Genomic DNA, 22,253 nt, shown 5'->3' on the forward strand with positions numbered 1-22,253 from the left:
TTGGTATGTAAATAAACTCCTAAAAGTAAACTGATAAATTTCATTAAAACGTTCGATGGGTCTATTCTTATTCTTTAAACTATATATGCTTAAAAAATATATCTAAATATTTATTATATATAAAAATGTGCATATATTATGTAAGCACAAACGAGCATCATGTAATTCAAAATTTATTTAATTTATAATTAAATTTTTATCGGGTATCTGCAAATATAAAAGCATTGGAAAAATTTCATTCGAGTCGTGAAAAATAATAATCAAATATGTGTGACGTTAATTATTATTGTATATCCAAAAACTTGTATTTATTACCAGTATTATTTGCATTAACTAGTGGTGCATTTCGTACAAGTCGAACGTGTTTTCTTCATATGATTAAAAGCTAGTCATGTGGACAGGCATTGCTAAATAACAAATACATAGGCATTTATAATCATTAAGCACAGGGCTAGAATACGTCAACTCACAACTCACTGAAAGTCATCAAATCGAAATTATATGTAAAATTTAATTCCTAATCACAAAATATACATATAAAGGGTGCTGAATTTAAAGGTATCGGTTTTTAAATTAAAAATAAAACGAAAATTCAAATTGATTGCGTAATCTGCGTTATTTTTATGTAGAACCATTCCAGATAATCGGTAATGCTGGCCACAATTGCCGTAATTCGGCCATTCGTAAACAGAAATTTTTAATGATTCGCTGGAGGGCTTCGGTCGGAATCTCGTATTTAACTTAAATACTGTTGGCTTCCAATGCCTCAATCGAGGCTTGTTTATGCACAAACCATTTAGACTTTAAATACCCCTACAAATAAAAGTCCAAATGTGTAATATCACACAATCTTGGTGGTATATCCACTGGTCTGAGAAGAGAGAAATTGCTCACAGAAACAACGACGCAGAAAGTCCTTGGTTTCATGGGCCTTATGACAAGTAGTGCCGTCTTGTTGGAATCAAATGTTGGGCAGATCACGGGCTTTGATAGCATTCCCCATTCACTGTTACATTGATGCCAGCTTTGTTTTTGTGGAAATATGGGCCGATGATTCCTCCAGCCCACAGGTCGCAACAAACGGTTGTTTTCAATGGATGTAATGCTTGTTCTTGAATGGCTTCGGGTTGCTCTTCAGCCCAAATATGACAAGTTTGCTTATTGATGCAGCCATTAAGCCAAAAATGGGCCCCATCGCTGTACGCCATAAATTAGCCCGAGCCCGCGTTGAGCACTTTTCACAGAGCGTCGATTTTCATAATACCAAAGTCTGCCCATGATGAAATGTTAATGAATACTCAAAAAAATGATGTATTTAGTCTGGCAATAGTTTCGCATGATCTGTCAAAACAACCCCAATGGAAAAATTACCTCCAATCTGATCACCCTTTATTTGTATGTATTTAGTCGTTTTAAATAGCGATCTTCAACTTTTGTTGTTAGGGTATTAAAAATACGAGTTGTATCAGAGATAGGTATTCGGCACGCAAAAAGCATTAAGAAAATTATTGATGTCATGAGTTGGTAAAGAAAAAATAAAATAAATAAAAATAGATAATAAAGAAAAAGCAGCCAATGCAGAAACCAAAATAAAATAAAATAAAGGGAATAAGCGAACAGCCAATGGCAAAAGTGCTACTAAGTGAATTCGAATAAAATAAAAAGGCAAAAGAGAAAAAAACCGAAAAATTTAAAAGTTGTTTGCATTGAAGTAACCAGACACAGATGTAGCAAAAGTGGCAACAACTGGAATACCAACAACAGAAGCAACAATAGCAAGCACAAAGTCGGTGACATTGTCAACAATATATGCGTGTGTGCACGGTACATGTTTGGAAACAACAATAATGATAAAACTTTTTCGAAATGAAACAGCTGAGCTTTGAGTACAGAACTATTAGTTGAAACATTTTTAAACTACATAGACAGAGTTAAAATAAATAACTGACTCCCGAAGCAAGTTTAAAATGGACTAAATAGAAATGAACAGCACAGCACACTAACTCATTCGTACGAACGTATGTATGGTAAGAATGCATGCAGAATGAAGCTGAACAACTTCCTAGTCGATTGGATAAAGTTGGACATGAAGCGTTAGAGACAAGCAAACATGCAAGTTATTTAGATGAAGAGTTTTTAAATACTTACTTTTTTTAACTGTTCGGTTTAATTTTTATTCGAAAAACTCCAACTTTTGCCAATACGTAAATGTTTGTAGTGCTAAACATGAGTCAGAAACAGGAAAGCAAAAAACCAAAGAAATGACCCAAAAATAGCAAACACGGTTCGATTTTGGTGAAACCTGGTAAAAGCTGCGATTTTTATTGTGGAACAAAGCATAAAAATCGTAAATTAAGTTTTGATTTTGATTATAAAAAAAAAATTAACAAAAGTAATTTTTATTTTTAAGCAAAAAAATTAAGTTAAATATTAAGTAATAATAAGAAAAGAAGTCTTTAGCATCTTTATGATCAAAAATATAGAACTAACAAAATAAGTATTTTTATTATACAGGGTAGGCCATTTAAAGCGGGCCCATTTGTTTCTGAAAAAAAACATTGAAAAAAACATTTTTTTTTGTGTTGATATGAAAAATCATTTATTTTGATTCAAGGAGATTTGTTCCAGCTAGTTTTTGAAAATGATATCCTTCAAATGTTTGCCTCTGGCCTTGATGGCCAAATGTGTCCTTTTTTCGGCGTTTTCCATCGTTTTGGCCAATATTTCGGCCGGTATGGCGGCGATTTCGCGTCGGATATTGTTTTTAAGTTGAGTTAGAGTCCTTGGCTTGTTGATGTATACCTTGGATTTCAGATAACCCCACAAATAAAAGTCCGGTGGCGTCAAATCTGGTGATCTCGGTGGCCACGGAAAATCACCATTTTTCGAAATCAACCTTCCAGGGAATAATCAAGCCGTTTCGGGTAATCAGCCGGGTTTAATTTTTGTGCCATTTGAATTTTGTACGGAAACATTTTCAAATCGATGCGAATTATGCGCCTGAGTGTTGTCCTGGCGATGCCTAATTCCTGAGAACGACGATAACTCGATGTTCGCGGAGCCTCCTCAACACTGGCTCGTACAGCCTCGATATTTTCAGCAGAACGTCGTGTACGTTGTCTGGATGCGTGGCTGGTATTGCTGAGACTACCGTGGTTAATAAATTTTGCGTATAAACGCTGTAAAGTGCTTTTGGATGGCGCACTTTTAACTTTATTTTTTTTTTTAAACGCACGTTGAGTTTTCACAATTGAGAAGTTATTTTGGATGTAAAGCTGAATTATTTCAGCGCGTTCTTTTGGAGTGTACTGCTCCATGGTAAAAATTGTCTTGGACTGACGCTTCCAACGCGCTATGTCATTAGTCGATCTGACGTTCCTGTCAAAAGTTATAGGGTTGCCAGATGGGCCCGCTTTAAATGGCCTACCCTGTATATAATAATATTAATTTTGTGATCAAAGGCTCTAGTCCCATGTCGTTCTAATTTCTGGCATTAATCTCATGTCGATGGGTCAGCGCTTATTTCTACTATAAAACTCCAACAGAAAATTAGAAAAAAATCAACTTCTAAGCTTTAACTAAACATATCCGAAGAGATTTTTTCAACATTTTTTATTTTAATAATATTTTATCATAAAGAAAAAGGGGCCAGACACGAACGACTATCGACATGAGATGAAGGACTCCAAAGTAATTATGAGGCCCTAATTTTTTTAATTTAATTTAATTTAATTTTTTTAATTTGACTAAAAATAATGGAAAGCATTTGACACTGTTCAGCAGGAAAGGCTCATCGAGATTCAAAAAAGATTTAAAGATTCAATGATGCAAAAGAAATTAAATGTATAAAGCATCTTTATTGGCAACACACTGCAGAAGTAAATATAAACAATGCATCTACAGATGCAATATCCATACTAAGGCGGGGCTCGACAAGGTTGTATCCTCTCGCCATTATTTTTAACCTTCCGTTGGGCAACCTGGTCTGGCCACAACTTGAGCTCCAGGTAGCTTCCTAAAATTTAATTTTCTATCGATTTGTGGATATAACCTTTTAAATAGGATCCTCGACCGAGACGAAAAAAGGTCAGACCCCTGTGTCCAACCGAAGGTTTCAAAAAAGGTAATCAAGGAAAGTTAACATATATTCTGGAAGAATCTTCCACGAAGCAACATAAAGGTTAGAAGGTGGCACTAAAGTAAATGGGATAAAAATAAAAAAATTAAAGATACGCTGACGCTTATCACGGCGCGATAGCATTCACCATTCCCTGTCACATTGGCGGCAGCCTCGCCTTGAAAGAAATATGAGCCGATGATTCCTCCAGCCCGCAGGCCGCACCAAACGGTTGTTTTCAATGGATGTAAGGCTGTTCATGAATTACTTCATGTTGCTCCATTAAGCCAAAAATGGGCTTCACCGCTGAACGAAATTCGAAGTTCGCTGAAACGCTGAACACTTTTCACAGAGCGCGGATTTTCGTAATACAAAAGTCTTCCCATGATGAAATGTAAATGAATACTGAAAAAAATTATGTATTTAGTTTAACAGTAGTCACGCGTGTTCAGTCAAAAAAAAAACCTATTAGAAAATGTACGTTCAATCTGATCACCGTTTACTTAGGCTGTTCGCTTCACGAAAATTGGGATCCTTCAAAAGAAACCCGAGTTAAAGCTTCCAGGGCAGCATTCATTAAGTACAAAAAAGTCCTCAATGATCATGACTTCAGTGTGAAACTAAAAATTCAAATTGTCCGAATTACTGTATGCTATGGAGATATGAACTCTTATATGGCAGCGAAACGTGGCTGGTGTCGAGAAGCATTCCACAGAATTTGTCAAGCAATACAAACAAATGAGTTCGGTTTATATGCACAGGTTTTTGGCCTAATACTAACCGAAACGCGGACTTGTGGCAGGTCATCGGGCAAGAACCAATCCAAAAGGTGATAAGATGTTGTAAGGGGCGATGGATCGGCCACACTCTCAGAAAAGGCAGGAAAAGCATAAGCAGAACGGCATTAGAATGGAACCCGGAAACAGACAGATGACCCGATCGTCCACGAAACACCTGGGGGCGTTCTAACATTCGTGATTTAGAAGCAATCAACCAAACGTGAGTTGTACGACTTTTTTTTTGTTTTGCCACTTTCTTTTTCTTATAAATTAGGTGAAATAATTTAAAACTTATAAATTTATGAATAAATATGAATTCCGAAAAAAACTACAAGAATAGTTTTTTTTTTAATTATTGTATACCATCTGGGAAATAAGCAAATGTGCTGATGTATGTAAACTTAAGTACTTCACTTAAGTACTCCATAAGTGAAGTCTTTCTCTAATAACCGATATGCTTAATTGTTCCTTTATTTTTTATTTCAGTGCTAATCAGCTACTTTGCGTTCTTTTTTTTTTCTATCCTTAGGTAAGAAGAAGAAAGGTAGGTAGGTGAAATGGCAAGAGTGCCACAGGCACACTTCAAGTAGCACTTACGTGCCGTTTTGATACCATAATGTGGACCATTACCTGTGCAAAGAAAAATTATTGAGAAAAGAAGATTAAGAGAAAACCTTCTACAAACATCCAGTGCTGTTGATGTAGTGGAGGAGAGAAAAGGGATCTAGTCTGGCGAATTTCTTCAAGTCATCCCCAAAGGGCACGTCAGAGCCGGACATTTGTTCAATGTTCAACAATTCCAAGCTTCTCCGCATGAGTACCGATCACCCAGTGACCAATGAACACCGCAATGAGTTTGGAAATTGAATGCCGGGGGATTCCCATCACCTTAAGCGTTCTGTTTCTATCGTATTGGGGCCATAGTGTTTTCGAAATAGCGCACGCTGAGACAGACCTCCATCTGTCTTGCGCTTTTCTTAGAAAGAAATTGTGTAGTTTCCCTTTAACAACGGACAAATGGACACCGATGTCTGCGAGGGGGACAGCTGAAACCGGTTCTGTCGACCCCTTCCTGGCAAGCTCGTCGGCAATTTCATTTCCCTCTATATTCCTGTGACCAGGAACCCAGATAAGGGAGATGTTTCCTGCTCGATCGAGATGTTTGAGTTCCTCCTCACAGGATTCCACCAGAAGAGAGCTGCAATACGGCGACGACAGTGCCTTGATCGCAGCTTGGCTATCGGAAAAAATATTAATGTCTCCCTCCCAACAGCGATCTTGAAGCAATTTGCATGCCTGCAGGATCGCGAATACCTCTGCTTGAAAAACGCTCCTCGTTTCCGGCAGTTAAAAGGAGACCGAAATGCTGGCTGATTTAGAGGAAACCTATATCCGTGCCGGCTCCCCCTCCTTCCAGTCTTGCCTGCTCGGAAAGATAGCAGTAGCACAACCCTCAAAACACAGTTTGCGGATGGAGAGATCAGTGCGAAGAACAGAGAAGGAAGGGGAGATCTGCTTCAAGATGCTGCTATGTCCTACAGGAAATTGTATCCAGAGCCCAAGCTCCTTCAACCTGATAGCGCTCTGAGCAGCAATGCATTTAACCTGCAGATCCACAGGAAGTAAGTGCAGAATAATGTTGAGCGCAGCAGTAGGGCATGTTCTACAAGCACCAGTGATGCCCACACATGGAGTTCTCTGCACTCTCTCTAGTTTAGTGGTGTTGTAGCCTTTCTGGAAAGCTACCCACCAAAGAAGAAGAAAACATTTATCCAACTTTCTCCAACCTTCTTAAATGCAGCCCTCTGGAAGGAAGTGTGCGCGCATATATAACTCGCATATTTTACAATATAACAAAAAGTTTTTTTAATTGTTCCCGATTGCTGCCAAAATATTGCATTGGCAACATTTTTATTATTTTGGTCACTGTGCAATAAGCGAAGTGTATGAACTCATATACGTATATGTAACTAAAAAACAACAAAGTTTGACATTTGTAAATAACAGAAACTATATTTGAACATTTTAAAACACGTCACCAGTGGCGATTAAACGACCATAGTGCAGATGAAGGCAGTCGAAAGCCCGCTGATATGGAAATTTAGCAAAAAAATTTAAATTTACAAAGTTGCGAATTTATTTTACTGCCAAAGCGAAATGCGAAAAGTTGTTTCCATATAAAACCAGTCGGTATTAAATACAATAAAAATAAAAGTAAAAACCTTATTTAAAATCTCAAACAAATGAGAAACAGAAACACAAATAAGCGTTTTAATTAGGTATAAATATAAAAAGAGTAAAGGCATACATACATACAGACATACATACGTATAAACACATAAATGAGTGTAAGATATAAATACAAACTCAGTTCAGCGATAGCATCAGCCACTGCCTTCTTCTCTGTTGTTGCTGCTCAGTCAATGAAGACTAACGAATTTTAGCCAAACGTAGCTGAAAGTGTACAGAAGTACGTATTTTTCTTTTTTTTGTTTGATAATTATAACTGTTAGTCACATGAAACTGGTTCATGGCATAAATTAAACACAAACAACGACGCAGAAAATATGTAAAAAAATTTAAAATCTTAAAATTAGTATTATTTCCTCTGCACTGAAATGAAGTATAACAAAATATCGAAATTGAACACAAAAGGTAAAATGGAAACCCCAGGTTTATCATAAAATTTGACTAAATATCAAAATGCAACGACTGCTTTGTTATTGCAAATATAAGGTAAAATTAGTTAGGGAAAGGAAGGAAACGCAAATTTAAATTTGGTATACCTGAAAATGCAGAATTATCCACACTAATTAAGCTGACCAAGTAACTCGGAGTGAGCTGCTCCAGAATGAAAGTTCCTCGGCCATTACATAATTAAATAGCTGATAACTTATTTTTAGTTATTTCGAAGTCGACACCAAACTCAAAACAATGACATAGAAACTTGAATGCGTTTTAAAACGATTGTTGTTATCATAGTAGTCTGCTAATGGAGATTTCGAAAAAAAACTGTTGGCCTTCACGAAGAATAAAATGCCGATTTTTATGATTTTATTTAACCTTACAAGTAAATTCGTATTAAAGGAAATGAAAAAGCAGAAAATGTTAATTAGCTAGGAAGCTAAAGCCGCACTTAAAAAAGTACCAGCGGAGCAAACGTGATGGCTGCTCGATTTCAAGGTAGTTAAGGCTAAAAATCTTGCAAGAGACAGCACTGAGCTTTGGCCTATTGCACCTACTTTTCATATCACAGAACTTAGAAGTTAATTTGTTAAAATTGTTTCATTACTCTTTCGTCCAGATTTGCGGTCAGAGCGACGCACGCATGCGAGGTCGCAGTTTTTCATTGCACTGATAGCGTCAGCGGAAGTTTAAATATAAGGTAAGAGGGTCAACCTGGCTGCGCAACAATGATCTCACATACGATAGAGCTTGAGAACCAGTATGAGATTATTTTCGTTTTTTGAAAAACTAGACGTTATTAAGTTTCTAATAGTTGCATATATATTCTTTAAAACTATTTAGAACCTCAATTTTCATTAAATTTGTAAAAAAAGTATTGAACGAATTATATGTAGAGATACTTATTGTATATGAGTGAAAGTATTTGTGAAGCTTGAAGTTGATGAATGTGTAAGTCTTAGACCTACTTTCACTTGTCATCAAAACTTCTCAATTGAATCAAAATCTGGCTTCCCAGAAGTCAAATTGAACCTGCAACACTATTTTTAATGAAACAAAAAAAAAACAAAATATATTTCCTATATTTTATATGCATGTAACAAAGTTCATTCAATCAGATAGCATATCCGAATCGTTTTGTTCCCGCCGCATTAATAAAATAAAAATAAGAAAAATAAAATTTTCAATTCTGTCAATATACTGAAGCCAAAAACAAAAAAATATTTCATTACAAAGAGTTATTCTTTTCCCTAATTGGTTTGGTCGCCAGAGATTGTCAAATTCGAGGAAAAAAAGTTTGCTTAAAAAATTGATAGTTATGAGAATAAATTTCCGCCCTCGTAAACGAGTGTCGCTGCTGATACTATTTTTGTGTTCGCTCTAGTAATATACTGCTGATTTGAAGTGGTACATATATGTGAGGTCTCGATCGCAGTAATTGTCATTCGTTTGAAGTGTGAGGATCCCTTTTTATCCCACGAAAAAATGTCTTCGTTCGTCCAGAAGAAAACAGCATTTGCGGAAAATCGTGCTTCATTATTACCTTCTAAAGAAAAGAGCAGCTGAGACCTGTAGTATATTGATCAATATTTACGGTAATCACGCTCCATCAAACACAACTTGTAAAGAGTGGTTTCGACGCTTGCAAAGTGGCTATTTCGACGTGAGTGAGAAGGATAGCAAGGGACATCGAAAAAATTCGAAGATACTCAACTACAACGAATATTGGATGAAGACGCATGTCGAACTCTTGATCATATGTCGAAAGACTTGGATGTTGACAGATCAACCGTCGGCAAACGTTTGCACGCGATGGGAATGATTCAGAAAGCAGGTATCTGGGTGTCATATCAATTGAGGGAGAAGGATGTCGGTAAACGTTTGGTGCCGATGCTTTTTGAACGGCAGAAAAGAAAAGGTTTTCTGCAACGCATCGTCACTGGCGATGAAATATGGATCTAATATGATAACCCTAAGCGTCGAAAAAGTTGGAGCCTGCCAGGTGCACCAGGTCCATCGAAAAAAAAATGGCATGTAGTTATGTTGTGCATCTGGTGGGATCAGAAGGGTGCCATCTATTGTAAACTCCTTAAACAATCTGAAACCATCATTTGCGATCGTTACCCACTGCAACTAATGCGTTTGAATTGAGCTCTCAAAGAAAATCGGCCGGAATGGGACGGCAGATATGACAAATTGATTTTGCTGCATGACAATGCCAGGCCACACGCTGCTAAAGCGGTCCAGAAATATTTAGAGAGACTGAATTGAGCAATCTTGTCCCACTCGCAGTATTCCCCAGACATTACACCGTCGGATTACTATCTGTTCCGATCAGTTCAGTCAGCCCGTATTGGAGATCGGTTCACTTCTTACAAGAGCATCGCAAACTGGCTGAATTAAGGGATCAAGTCAAAAGAACTCGAATTTTTCGTCAGAGGAATCCGTATGCTGCCTGAAAGATAAAGTGAAGTTGTATCTTCCCATGGCACATATTTCACATAATACCATGTATTATTTAATTGTTTAAATACTTCGTAACTATGACTAAGAAAGGACGGAAATTTATTCCCCTACCCAATAGTTTAAGGAGAAATCCGCGAGGACGTATGCATTTTAACATGACTTTTTCACGACTTTGCCTAATTTTGATTGCTGTATGTATATATATGCGACTTTATATATGTACATCCATAGCATTAGGATGGGTTAATTGCTTTTCAGCATCCTACCTGGCAAATATATAATTTTCGAGACCCCCAAGTTGTGTATCTTTGTGTGGAAGAAAATTTTCAACATCATATAAAAAAAATTCCTAAAAATCAATGCGACTTTTAAGTAACTTCAATTTTTCATGACTCTTTATTCCTACCTAGAACCATAGGAAATAATAATTATAATGATAATCTTTCTTTTTATTATACTAACATCGGAAGTCCTATAAAACTACAAGCAGAGAAGTTTTCTTAAAATTCTGATTAAAAATTTAAACTTTGTATGACAATTGTTTGAAATTATTGTGAATTTTCGTGCAAGTTTGTGGACTTAGGTTTTTGTTGAAAGTGCTAGAAATTGCCGATGATTTGGCCAAATGCTAGTCAGCGGTTACCCCACAGGGACCAAAGCCAAAAATCGGAAGCAGTTCCGCAGGAATCATGAAGTGCAATTTACATACAGAGAAATTGTCTAGTCTAGAACGCTGCAAAACTGCAAATTGTTTCGTGATAAGCCCGAGCAGAAAACTGTCGAACTGTCGAACTTTCGTCTAAAACTTGGAGGATAAGACGTTCGGACCCGATTTGAGCATTTTTGTTGTGAGTGCCTTGCCTTTGCTAGAGCAAGCCTATGAATTTTGGGTTCCGGTGTCATAAGAATGAATTCGTTCCCTCAAACTGGAGAGTATTTTTAGATTTGCCAAAGAATTTGGAAAATTTCCCACAGGACTAGGTAAGACTATTCTGTCTGTTTGCCTTTATTATAGCCTATCTCTTTCTCTCTATTACTTCTCTCCTCTCCTCTGTGACTGTATTCAAAGCCCTGGAAAGTAAAAGGGTAGATACTTTCCAGGGCTTTGAATACAGTGGCCTCTTAGCCTGCGTGTTTTGGGAGTTACTCATCTCTCGGTGCTCTTGTTAGACATATTTTTATCAGAAATTAAAAACATTAACGAAAAAAATTAGCATGAAAAATATTGTAAAAAGATTAATTGGCTTAATTATATAAAACTTTTCTTAAAATTTTGGAACGATGCTAAAATAAAAGTTCCAAACGAATTTACCCACCCTAATGTATACATATATAAACATGAATCCAATTTTTTTTTTATTAATTTATTGCAAAGAGTAGTAATTACAAATAATTATTTCACTTATAAACTAAACTTTAGCCACTGAGGGCTTCTCTACTGATACTCTATAATTTGCATTTGATATGAATATTCTTAACTTACACTGAGGCATGTATTTGAATATTTATTTATATATTTTATTTTATTTAATCACACACAACAAGCGATGGTTATATTTACAGTGAATGATGGCTTAGAATATAAAATTACATGTATTGAAAAGTAGACAAAGAATAATCGCCATTAGAAGAGCAACAGCAAGCTGAAGGCAAGGAGAAGACAGATATGAGAGAGCAAGCTGAAAATGTGAACGCATTTAATATTCGTTTGACAGATTGAAACAACTGACGCAATAACCGTCTATAGGTGGACTGAGAAAACAAACAACTGCCGCTCAGATATAAGGCATGTAAAATTGATATTACATTTAACAAATGATCGAGAAGGTCTGATGAATGGAGATCGTTCCTTTGTGTTGAAATGTCAAACATCAGAATTTCAATAGATCGTCGAACAGAACGGAAAATATCTATAAAGAAAAAGCAGAAATGTGTTTATAACGGGTTATGTTGTACTCATAAATATGGCGGGCAACGTTGTTATATAAGACATAAAATTTTGTATTATATGCAGTATCCCAATTGGCGTAAAATTTGCAGTCATAAGACGGTCGGTAGTAGGCAAGTTTTCCTTCTGAAATAACTTTAGTTATAAGTAGGGTAGTATCGATATAGAATATTTTGCACTTCTTGAAAACTGGTATATTTTGGCTAAGCTTAATATTGATTGTGGGAAATTAAACCAATTGTAAAGTTTTAAGCAAAAAAGTTTATGGGCAATCGAGTCAAAAATTTTGCAGCGTTCAAGAAGGTTTAGAAAAGTTATAGACTTTTAACTGCGCTGTTATACAGCTTCTGTTGTTCGTAAAACCCGATTGGTATTGATCTACCACATAATTACTATTAGTGAAGTGATTTATCTTAGTGTGCAGCTGTGTTCTAGAACCTTTATTGTAAGAGATAAAACCGCAATTCGTCTATAGTCGTGAATGGATTTTTTAGGGGAATGATTGTGGCCCTTTTACAGCAGTTAGGAAAAACTGAGATTGTCAGTATAATATTGAAGGCGTCGGTGCGTGACTACCATTCGCAATTCACAGAGAAAACGTCGGTTTGAATCTCGGAGAAACACCAAAATTCAGAAACAGTTTTATTCTAATAGCGGTCGCCCCTCGGCAGGCAATGGTAAACTCCCGAATGTATTTCTGCCATGGAAAAGCTCCTCATAAAAAAATATCTGCCGTACGGAGTCGGCTTGAAACTGTAGGTCCCTTCATTTGTGGAACAACATCAAGACGCACACCACAAATAGGAGGAGGAGCTCGGCCAAAAACCCAAAATGGGTGTACGCGCCAATTATATATATATATATATGTATATATATATATATAAGTAGGAAACGACAGAGTTTTTGGCAGTAAGCACTTAAAAAGGCTAGGGGGTAAACCCACAAAATAACAACTATTGATGGAAAAAAACGGTGGCCGCCGTAGCCAAAGAGGTTGGGGTGTGACTACCATTCGGAAGTGCCCCGGCTCAAATCTCCGGGCATGACACATCAAATGTTAGAAAAAGTTTTTCAAGTAATAGCAGACCCTCAACAGGCAGTGACAAATCTCTGAGTATTGACAGTGCGAGTTTCTAGTCTTTGTCTTTCATAAGACTTAATCGAATTATTATAGTTTGGTGAAAAATAAATCCATTATTTTCTTGGTAGATGGCTGTAGTGATCGCTATCGCGTAAAGTATCGATCAAACAATTTAAAATTTATGCTCGTTGTCAAGGCGACATTTTACACTAAAACAAATTCATTTGGTGTTTTTTTGTTTGCTCCATTCAGTTGTGAGTTACAGGGTGTTAACAATGGAAGTCAACAAAGCGAAAATTCGTTGCATTTTACATTTTTTTTTTTTTGATAAGGGCAAAAGTGCAAGCCAGGCTGCTGAAATTGTGAGTGGTTTCGATGGTGCCGATACTGTTACAGTTAATTACGTGCAATTTTGGTTTCGTCGATTCCGTTAAGGCAATTTTGGTTTCAAGAAAATGTCTATAACATCGAAAATGTCGATACAATTACAGAAATAATCGTAATTGACCGGGATGTTAGTAGTCGTAGCCTTGCCTAGGAGCTAAACATCGATAACAAAACAGTTTTAAGGCATTTGCGCAAAAATTTTACGCAAACATAAGAGATATCTTTGGAAATATTCAGGATTATGTATTTACAGAAATTTGCAGCACAAAGAGGGGAAAAATAAATAATTTTTTGTCGTGAAATTCAATGGCTTTTACTATACTATTATATTTAAGAGGACAGATGCCTGTAAAATTTCGAAAAAAACAAAAAATTTTTTCAAAAAATGTTAATATAATCCTTTACGAATATGTCAAAAAATTGTTAGAACGTAAATTTAAGTCATTTATAGATCGTCAACCGTGACGACTCTATTCTTTACGTTCGAGCACTGGGAGAGGTATAGTTATGTATTCAAACTTTCGACGCGTTTTTCTCAAAACTATATTTTTCGAATTGGCGTACACGATAACTCGAAAAGTTATTTGCCGATCTCCCTGAAATTTTGCACACATCTTTTTTATGACATTACTTTCTATGTGAATTTACAAAATAATTTTTTCGAAGCAAAAATAGTAGGAAAATTCGCCCCAAAATTGATTTTCTTTTTTTTTGAAGCATTTTATTCCGCGAATTTTTTCCTCCAATTTTTTTTTTAATTCATATAGAAAGTATGACATTACTAAACCAAATTTTTTTAGTTTTTTGTATTCAGGTCACTAACGCCGATGCTACAATGCCCGCCGATTGAGAAGCCCCGCTGCGACCTTCCGGAAGAATTAAGTGTACAGCCGCCATTTTAAATGATTACAATAAAAAAAAAAAACAATGTTTATATAATTTTAATGTATAAATAAACTGTTTGCCAATTTTTGCGAAATATATTGACTTCTTCATTTTAAATAATTTTAATGAAAATCAGGGAAAATATGGCCGTTAACAGGTATCTGTCCCCTTAAAATACTAAATTGCGACTTATTACCGAAATAACTGGAAAACACTGGAATTGCATGTGAGTAGTAAAGTACAGTCACTTATTTGATTTTATAATACAATAAAATCAAAAATACATTCACGATTGTGCGGCTCTATTCCATCGCACATCACTTTACGATAAATATTCCTTCGGCGCTTCCTTTTTCCTTCTTTATCTATGCTGCAATATTTTGTCTATCTTTCACGCATTTGATTACTTATATTTTTATTTGTTCAGTTCTTTGTTTTCTTTTTTTGCGCATGCAAAGACAAAAGATTTGGCCTTTTAATCCGTTTGACACGAAATGAAGCACGAGCACTGTAACAACAAAGAACAACGCAATTGCACTCACAAAAATACAAAAGAAGCCAAGAAAAGAAAAAATAGCAAAAGACATGAATTTAAGATCTGACCAATTAAAGGCCTTATCTATGCATGTATGTCGCTCACTCCACGGCACCCCACGGCACACCACATCGTGCCGCTCACCTGTACTGCTTTATTGTTAATTTTGCGCTGAGATTTTTAAATTGCTTTTAATTGCTTAGCGATAGCCAATTGAATCCGCATTGATGGGCGCACAACCATTTACACTCACAAACACATACATATGTATATAAGCACAACACGGGTTCGTATGTATCAGCTACCTCAAAACGTATTGAAGTCGTTCAACAGCTTAGCTTTAGCGCTTTTGTTTGGCCTCAGCGCTAATCCATTCTTTTTCGTTGAACTCAAGTTTTGCTTCTAAATGCAGGCATACACACAAACACACATACGTTTGTATGCTACTTATATGTATATAATTTATTTTTAAATGTGGTGTACGTATGTATATTTCATTGTTTTGCTATTATTACCTTTGCTGCTGTTATATATACATAAGTATTTTGTTCAAACATCTACCGTTTGTTGATCGTAATTATTTTGCTAAAGGCGCTGGCTTTTGTTCCTTTTAACGTTGAGTCGGATCATGTCAGCTGTATCAGCGGGCGTCAACAATTCTAGCACTTTTGACATTTCCATAATTACGCTTCTTGTGTTCATTTTGCGCGTTGGCGCCATTTAAATGGAATCGAAATTTAAATAACAGCACTTAGCCGGCCAGTGAATAGTGAATACTAATTACTAATAGCATAACTTTCAAAACTGTTTCAACTGGGGCTTCGAACAAAAACGACTTCAATGTGCTGAAAGTGAAACCGACAGCAGAATAAGGAGTGTACAAGAAAATGTGAACACATCTCGTATATTTTTCCCACCAAAAAGTTCAAAGGTGAATTTAAAAGAAAAAAATACGACAGCTTATAAACACCAAAGCAAACGAATACACCCGAGTTCACAATAATACCAATGCGATATATTGCAAAGTTTCGGCTAATTATTTATTCTTTATTTCTTTATGGCCAGCTAAAACTGACTCAAAACTCGAATTGTTTTTTAATAGTTTTTGTTTTTTTTTTTTTTGTTTTTTTGGCACTGTCATGTATTTTTCATTTAAAAAGAGAAAATACGCAAGACCTTCAGTAAAAAAATTAGAAAAATGAACTGTATACTCGAAATTGTTCTAAAAATTATGATAGGAAAATCGAAAATTTTGATGAAAATTGGTTGAATTTCAAAATGTTGTATAAAATTAGTGACAATTAGTTATATGAATTTTTGTGATATGGCGAAACAACAACGCGAGTTCCAGTTTAAGGGATTAGGGGTAGACAGAATTAAAAAAAAATTGGATTTTTTATGCATTTTCTGAAAGTACAATATCCTAAAAATATTGTGTGAAAATTTGAAGTGCATCCGACAAATATTTACTGTTTGAGTTATTCAACAATTAACAAAGGGCGTTCGGGCGTTTGAGAGCAAGTAACTGGCAGCAGCAAAAATTTAAATGTGTTTTTCTCAAAACTATGTTTTTTGAACTGGTGATCTCTGTAGCTTAAAAACCGCTTCTTAGATTTCAATAAAATTCTTACTGCTTTTGAAAAACATAAAAAACTGATGCCTGATCGAAGAATTTTTTTTTTCAAAAATTTCGATTTTTTTTAACAATGAATTGTCGGATTTTTCTCGAAAATCTGAAAAATATTTCCTGAGGACGCCGTATTGTTAATTTTGAAAGAAAAAGCTTCGATCAGACATTAGACAGAAGATTACCATTAATAAAACAAATTTCTCTTGTCCTATTGATTTTAGATGAATCTCCAAGGACTTGTGACGATCACCGCAAGGGGCTTCTGGAGAAACGGGCTGCACACAAACAGCGATAACTTTTACAATTATTAACTTTTTTTTTGAAATTTTGCGTAAGTTAAGTCGTATGTTTTTATTTTTGTAAAATAAAGCAATTACTAGCAAAAAAAATTATTGAAAATTAAAATTTTTTCAGGCCTCTGACTACCCGTAACCCCTTAAAGCTTAGGCTCTTCAAGTCGAATGTACTGCCGGTACTGCTGTATAGTAGCTCTATCTGGAAAGCCACCACCGCTCTAATCAGTCGCCTACAAGTATTGGTCAACCGCTGCCTAAGGATTATACTCCGAATTTTCTGGCCAAAAATAATGCCAACCAAGGAATTTTTCGAAAAAGTAAATATAAAGCCGCTAACGTTTGGATTAGAAGACAGAAATTAAAGTGGATTGTTCACACTTTACGCAAGGAAGGCAGTAACAAAGCAAAGGAGGCAATGGAATGGAGCTCACTCACAGCGAGAGGAAGAGCGTCTGGCAGGGCAAGGAAAAGAATGTGGATCGCGAGACGGCTCAGCTCGGGTTAAGCTCAGATCAGGTGAAGGCGTTATCCAGTAATCGGACGAGATTACGCGTAGATGTTGTTGGTGTCCTATGCGTTGCTGGGGATTCAAGGAAACAATGGTGATAGGACTTTGTTGCAATATAAACTTTGTTTTTATAAAAAATAGTAAAAAAATTAAGCAAAAAAAATATATTGTAAAAAAATAAACAGTCAAAACTTTGCACTACACTGTTAATACAGGTACATAAATATGTAAGGCTGCATCTGTCTTAAAAAATTTCTGTCAAAAATATTCCGAAAACCGTGATGTTCTTCTTCTTAATTGGCGCGATAACCGCTTACGCGATTTTGGCCGAGATTAACAAAGCGCGCCAGTCGTTTCTTTCTCGTGCTAACCGGCGCCAGTTGGACACACCAAGTGAAGCCAAGTCCTTCTCCACCTGATCTTTCCAACGCAGAGGAGGCCTTCCTCTTCCTCTGCTACCACCAGCTGGTACCGCATCGAATACTTTCAAAGCCGGAGCGTTTGTATCCATTCGGACGACATGACCCAGCCAACGAAGCCGCTGGATCTTTATTCGCTGCGCTATGTCTATGTCGTCGTAAAGCTCATACAGCTCATCGTTCCATCGTCTGCGATATTCGCCGTTGCCAACGTGCAAAGGTCCAAAAATCTTACGCAGAATCTTTCTCTCGAACACTCCAAGCGTCGCTTCATCGGATGTTGTCATCGTCCAAGCTTCTGCGCCATACGTTAGGACGGGCATGATGAGAGTCTTGTAGAGTGTTAGTTTTGTTCGTCGAGAGAGGACTTTACTGCTCAATTGCCTACTTAGTCCAAAGTAGCACTTGTTGGCAAGAGAGATTCTACGTTGGATTTCAAGGCTGACATTGTTATCGGTGTTAATGCTGGTTCCTAAATACACGAAGTCTTTTACAACCTCAAAATTATAACTGTCAACAGTGACGTGGGTGCCGATACGCGAGTGCGCCGACTGTTTGTTTGAAGACAGGAGGTACTTCGTTTTGTCCTCGTTCACCACCAAACCCATTCGCTTTGCCTCTTTATCCAGTTTAGAGAAGGCAGAACTAACAGCGCGGTTGTTAAGGCCGAACCTGTTAAACGGTGACAGCTGCGCATGTCATAGAGAATGTGAAGATCCCGATACCCCAATCGTTGACGACGGAATTGTCGTTCCGTTACCCGACCATGACGAGGTGAGAATAGCAATATCACGGCTAAAGAACAACAAAGCCGCGGGCGCCGACGGACTGCCGGCTGAGCTATTCAAACATGGCGGCGAGGAGCTGGTAAGGTGCATGCATCAGCTCCTATGCAGAATATGGTCGGATGAAAGCATGCCTGCCGATTGGAATTTAAGTGTGCTCTGCCCAATCCACAAGAAGGGCGATCCTGCAATTTGTGCCAATTACCGCGGGATTAGTCTTCTAAATATCGCCTATAAGGTTCTAGCGAGCGTATTGTGTGAAAGGCTGAAGCCCACCGTCAACCAACTGATTGGACCTTATCAGTGTGGCTTCAGACCTGGAAAGTCTACCATCGACCAAATATTCACGATACGCCAAATCTTGGAAAAGACCAATGAAAGGAGAATCGACACACACCATCTTTTCGTCGACTTCAAAGCTGCATTCGACAGTACAGAAAGGAGTTACCTGTATGCCGCTATGTCTGAATTTGGTATCCCCGCAAAACTAATACGGCTATGTAAGATGACGTTGCTCAACACCAGCAGCGCCGTCAGAATTGGGAAGGACCTCTCCGAGCCGTTTGATACCAAATGAGGTTTCAGACAGGGTGACTCGCTGTCGTGTGACTTCTTTAACCTGATGTTGGAGAGCATCGTACGAGCCGCAGAACTTAATCGCTCAGGCACAAACCGTGATGTTACCAGTAAGATAAAAAAATTTTTATAATTATAGATGTGAGAAAATGGTAGTACATACATATGTACGTATGTGTGAAGTACTAGAGCTCATTTGTAGTAAATCTGCGTTTTTGATTTCTCACCACCACACCAGGATTTTATTTTGAAGGATTTCTATGTTTTAGTCGGAATCAATAATTCGAAAATTTATTAAAAATCCATAAAAGTATTTGATATGGGTGCATGAGTAGCACCCGAAAGAAGCTAACAAAAAATAATTAAATTAGTTTTCTTTTTTTTAAATAAAATTTTTTTTAATATTTCAAAATTATCTTTTGAACTATCCGTCAATATTCTTGAAGATTTGTAGATTCAATGAAGTATAATACGATACGAAGAGAAAAATAAAAGCAATATTGATTGGAGAACTCTTCAAGCCATTTCCTTGCTACAGCACATTTAAAAGATATTTTAGAGAAGTAAAAAATAATCGTTACAGATATTATAAATAAAAATCGCATGCGCTTCTGGAATCTCTTCTTCACAAATTAGGTACATAATAGCTACCGAAGTACTCCACTCCACTCAGCATTTTCTAGGAAGATGCCATTGGGAAACACTTCCCAGCTCAATTTGAAGAAATCTTACGAGCTTTGTTATTGGTGCTTTATGATGTAGACTATTAGATGAATAATTCTGATCTTTTTTCCGGCACACGACTTAATATGACAATCATTTAAGTTCATTTTAAATGTAATAATTTTTTTTTTGTATTTTACTATGTTTTTATAAGTTATATAATTAATAAAATTATTTTCTATCTATCTATCTATCTAACTATATTATTATGCTGCAATGAAAATTTAACAATGGCTACTTTATCTAGAATGCGAGAAGCATTTAACTCTGGACGACTTTCATACGCTAAAAATGAATTTATTATTTTCCACAGCCAAAGCTAATTTTCATTATAATATATAATACAAAATAAAACCCATGCATTTGCCCTTTTAATAGTCAAAAAGAGTAAACTTTTATATATTTTTGCCCACTACCTCTTTTAGAAAACCAGAGAGGCACACACTTCCAATAAGGCAATGCCCAGTCTTTCGAACTGCTCTTGATGAGTGTTTAAAGCGGGGAAAGAAATGCTGCCTAGGAACCAATGCGAGTGTATTTCTGCGATGAAAAAGCTCCTCATAAAAAATATCTGCCGTTCGGAGCCGGCATAAAACTGTAGGTCCCTCTATTTGTGAAACAACATGAAGACGCACACCACATATGGGAGGAGGAGCTTCGGCCAAACACCCAAAAAGGGAGTACGCACCAATTATATACATATATATATATTATATATATGTATAGTCAAGTACGAACTGATGGTGGACGAATGCTGCGCGACAAATCCGCGAACATACGTTAGTGGCTAGCTGAAGCCTCCCTAAATCATGACAGTCAAAAGTCTAAAGTTGGAAGCCTATTTCAGGCTGGTTTTGCTTGCTTGGCTTCGATAACTCTCAAGAGTGAAAAGAACAATACCTAACCGTATCCTTTAGCCGTATGTATCTATTGAATTTTGATTTTTCCCAGTAACCGTAAACAGCTGTGAAATACTTTGCATATATCTATACTATAAAGGTGAATGTCTGTACGTTGTCCGCGCATCACACGAAACGACAGCACCAAATGACGTAAAAATTTTTATACATTCACTCCCTTCCCACAGCCCCCAGGCCGCGCCACCATCCTCATTGGTCACTAATAATCGAATATTTGCTTAAATTTAATCTAAAAAATCTTAGTTTTTGTTATTTCCTACTATTTATAGCACACTCTAGACTTCATAATCCGCATAAGCTGTTCAACTATGACCCAAATGCAAAGTTCAAAAACGGTTTGAGATAGAAAATTAATAAAAATAATTTTGCTTGATATTTTTCTGATTGGTTGTTTTGATTTTATTCAACGAGGCATAGCAACGGATGCCGGGTATTGTAATATTATGGTTATTAATAAAAAATTATTTTCTATGAAATTATTGTTTGTAATTCTTTTATATAATATACATATCCTAAATCCCTCAAAACTACTCCTACGCGAGTGGGGCCGCGGGTTAAAGCTAGTATTTTAATATTTCCGATAAAAAAACTGAGTATCAGCAATGAACGACGAAAAAATTACTTGACTTAGTGGAAATGTAATCGCATTTTTATAACCAAATGCAAATGTTGTCATTAATTCTATTTCCACATCAGCTGTTGGGCATGACTAACCCACAAATGCTGTAATGTTGCGGCTATGGCGTTATGGCTACGGCTTTCAGCTTAATTTGTGAATTTTATGTTGCAGACAGGGTGGAAGCGAAACCGGAGGCGAAGATAAAGTGATAGTAGCTGAGGTCAGTAGTCAAAAAAAATTTAATTGCGCTCTGTAATTGGAGTAGTAGTAAAGAACTTGGAGAACACAAAATACCATGAGATCGAAGTGCAAACCTCGCAAAGAATCTAAGCTAAAGAACTTGGAGCGCTACTTGCGAAATTATTAATGTGCACCAATTCCAGCAGTCAGGCGACTGAAAATGCGAAAACAACAAAGAGTTGAAGCTCTTGAAAATACAGGCTTGCGAGACTGGAAAAACCCCAAAGAAGTGCTTGGTTTTTACAAATATTGAAGAGCAGCTGTTACCTTCCCCAAATATAAGAAGAAAAAATTAATGAAAAAAGGTTCAAAAACCACTGAATTATCGGCGAGCACAACCACAACAATAAAAATTTAAATTTCTGTTGTCTGTCTGTGCTTTTATGTTTTATCTTATACATTTTTACCCTTAAAAAAAATTCGCAATATTTTTAACAGCTTCTAGTTAGAATTATGACCCATGGCTGTTATTCAATTTGGCTAACAGCTCTGTTTCCTTTGTACTTTTAAGAATTATTTGATTGTTATGACAACTCAAAGCGCCCATTTGGCCATACAAACTATCAAAGCTAAGCAAATTAAGTACGCAAGCAAAGCCAGCCTGTATTGGGCCAGCACCTTAAAAGCGCTGCATTTCTGTGCATATGTATATAT

This window comes from Anastrepha obliqua, chromosome 3 (genome assembly GCF_027943255.1).
Source record: "Anastrepha obliqua isolate idAnaObli1 chromosome 3, idAnaObli1_1.0, whole genome shotgun sequence".
NCBI classification, from domain to species: domain Eukaryota; kingdom Metazoa; phylum Arthropoda; class Insecta; order Diptera; family Tephritidae; genus Anastrepha; species Anastrepha obliqua.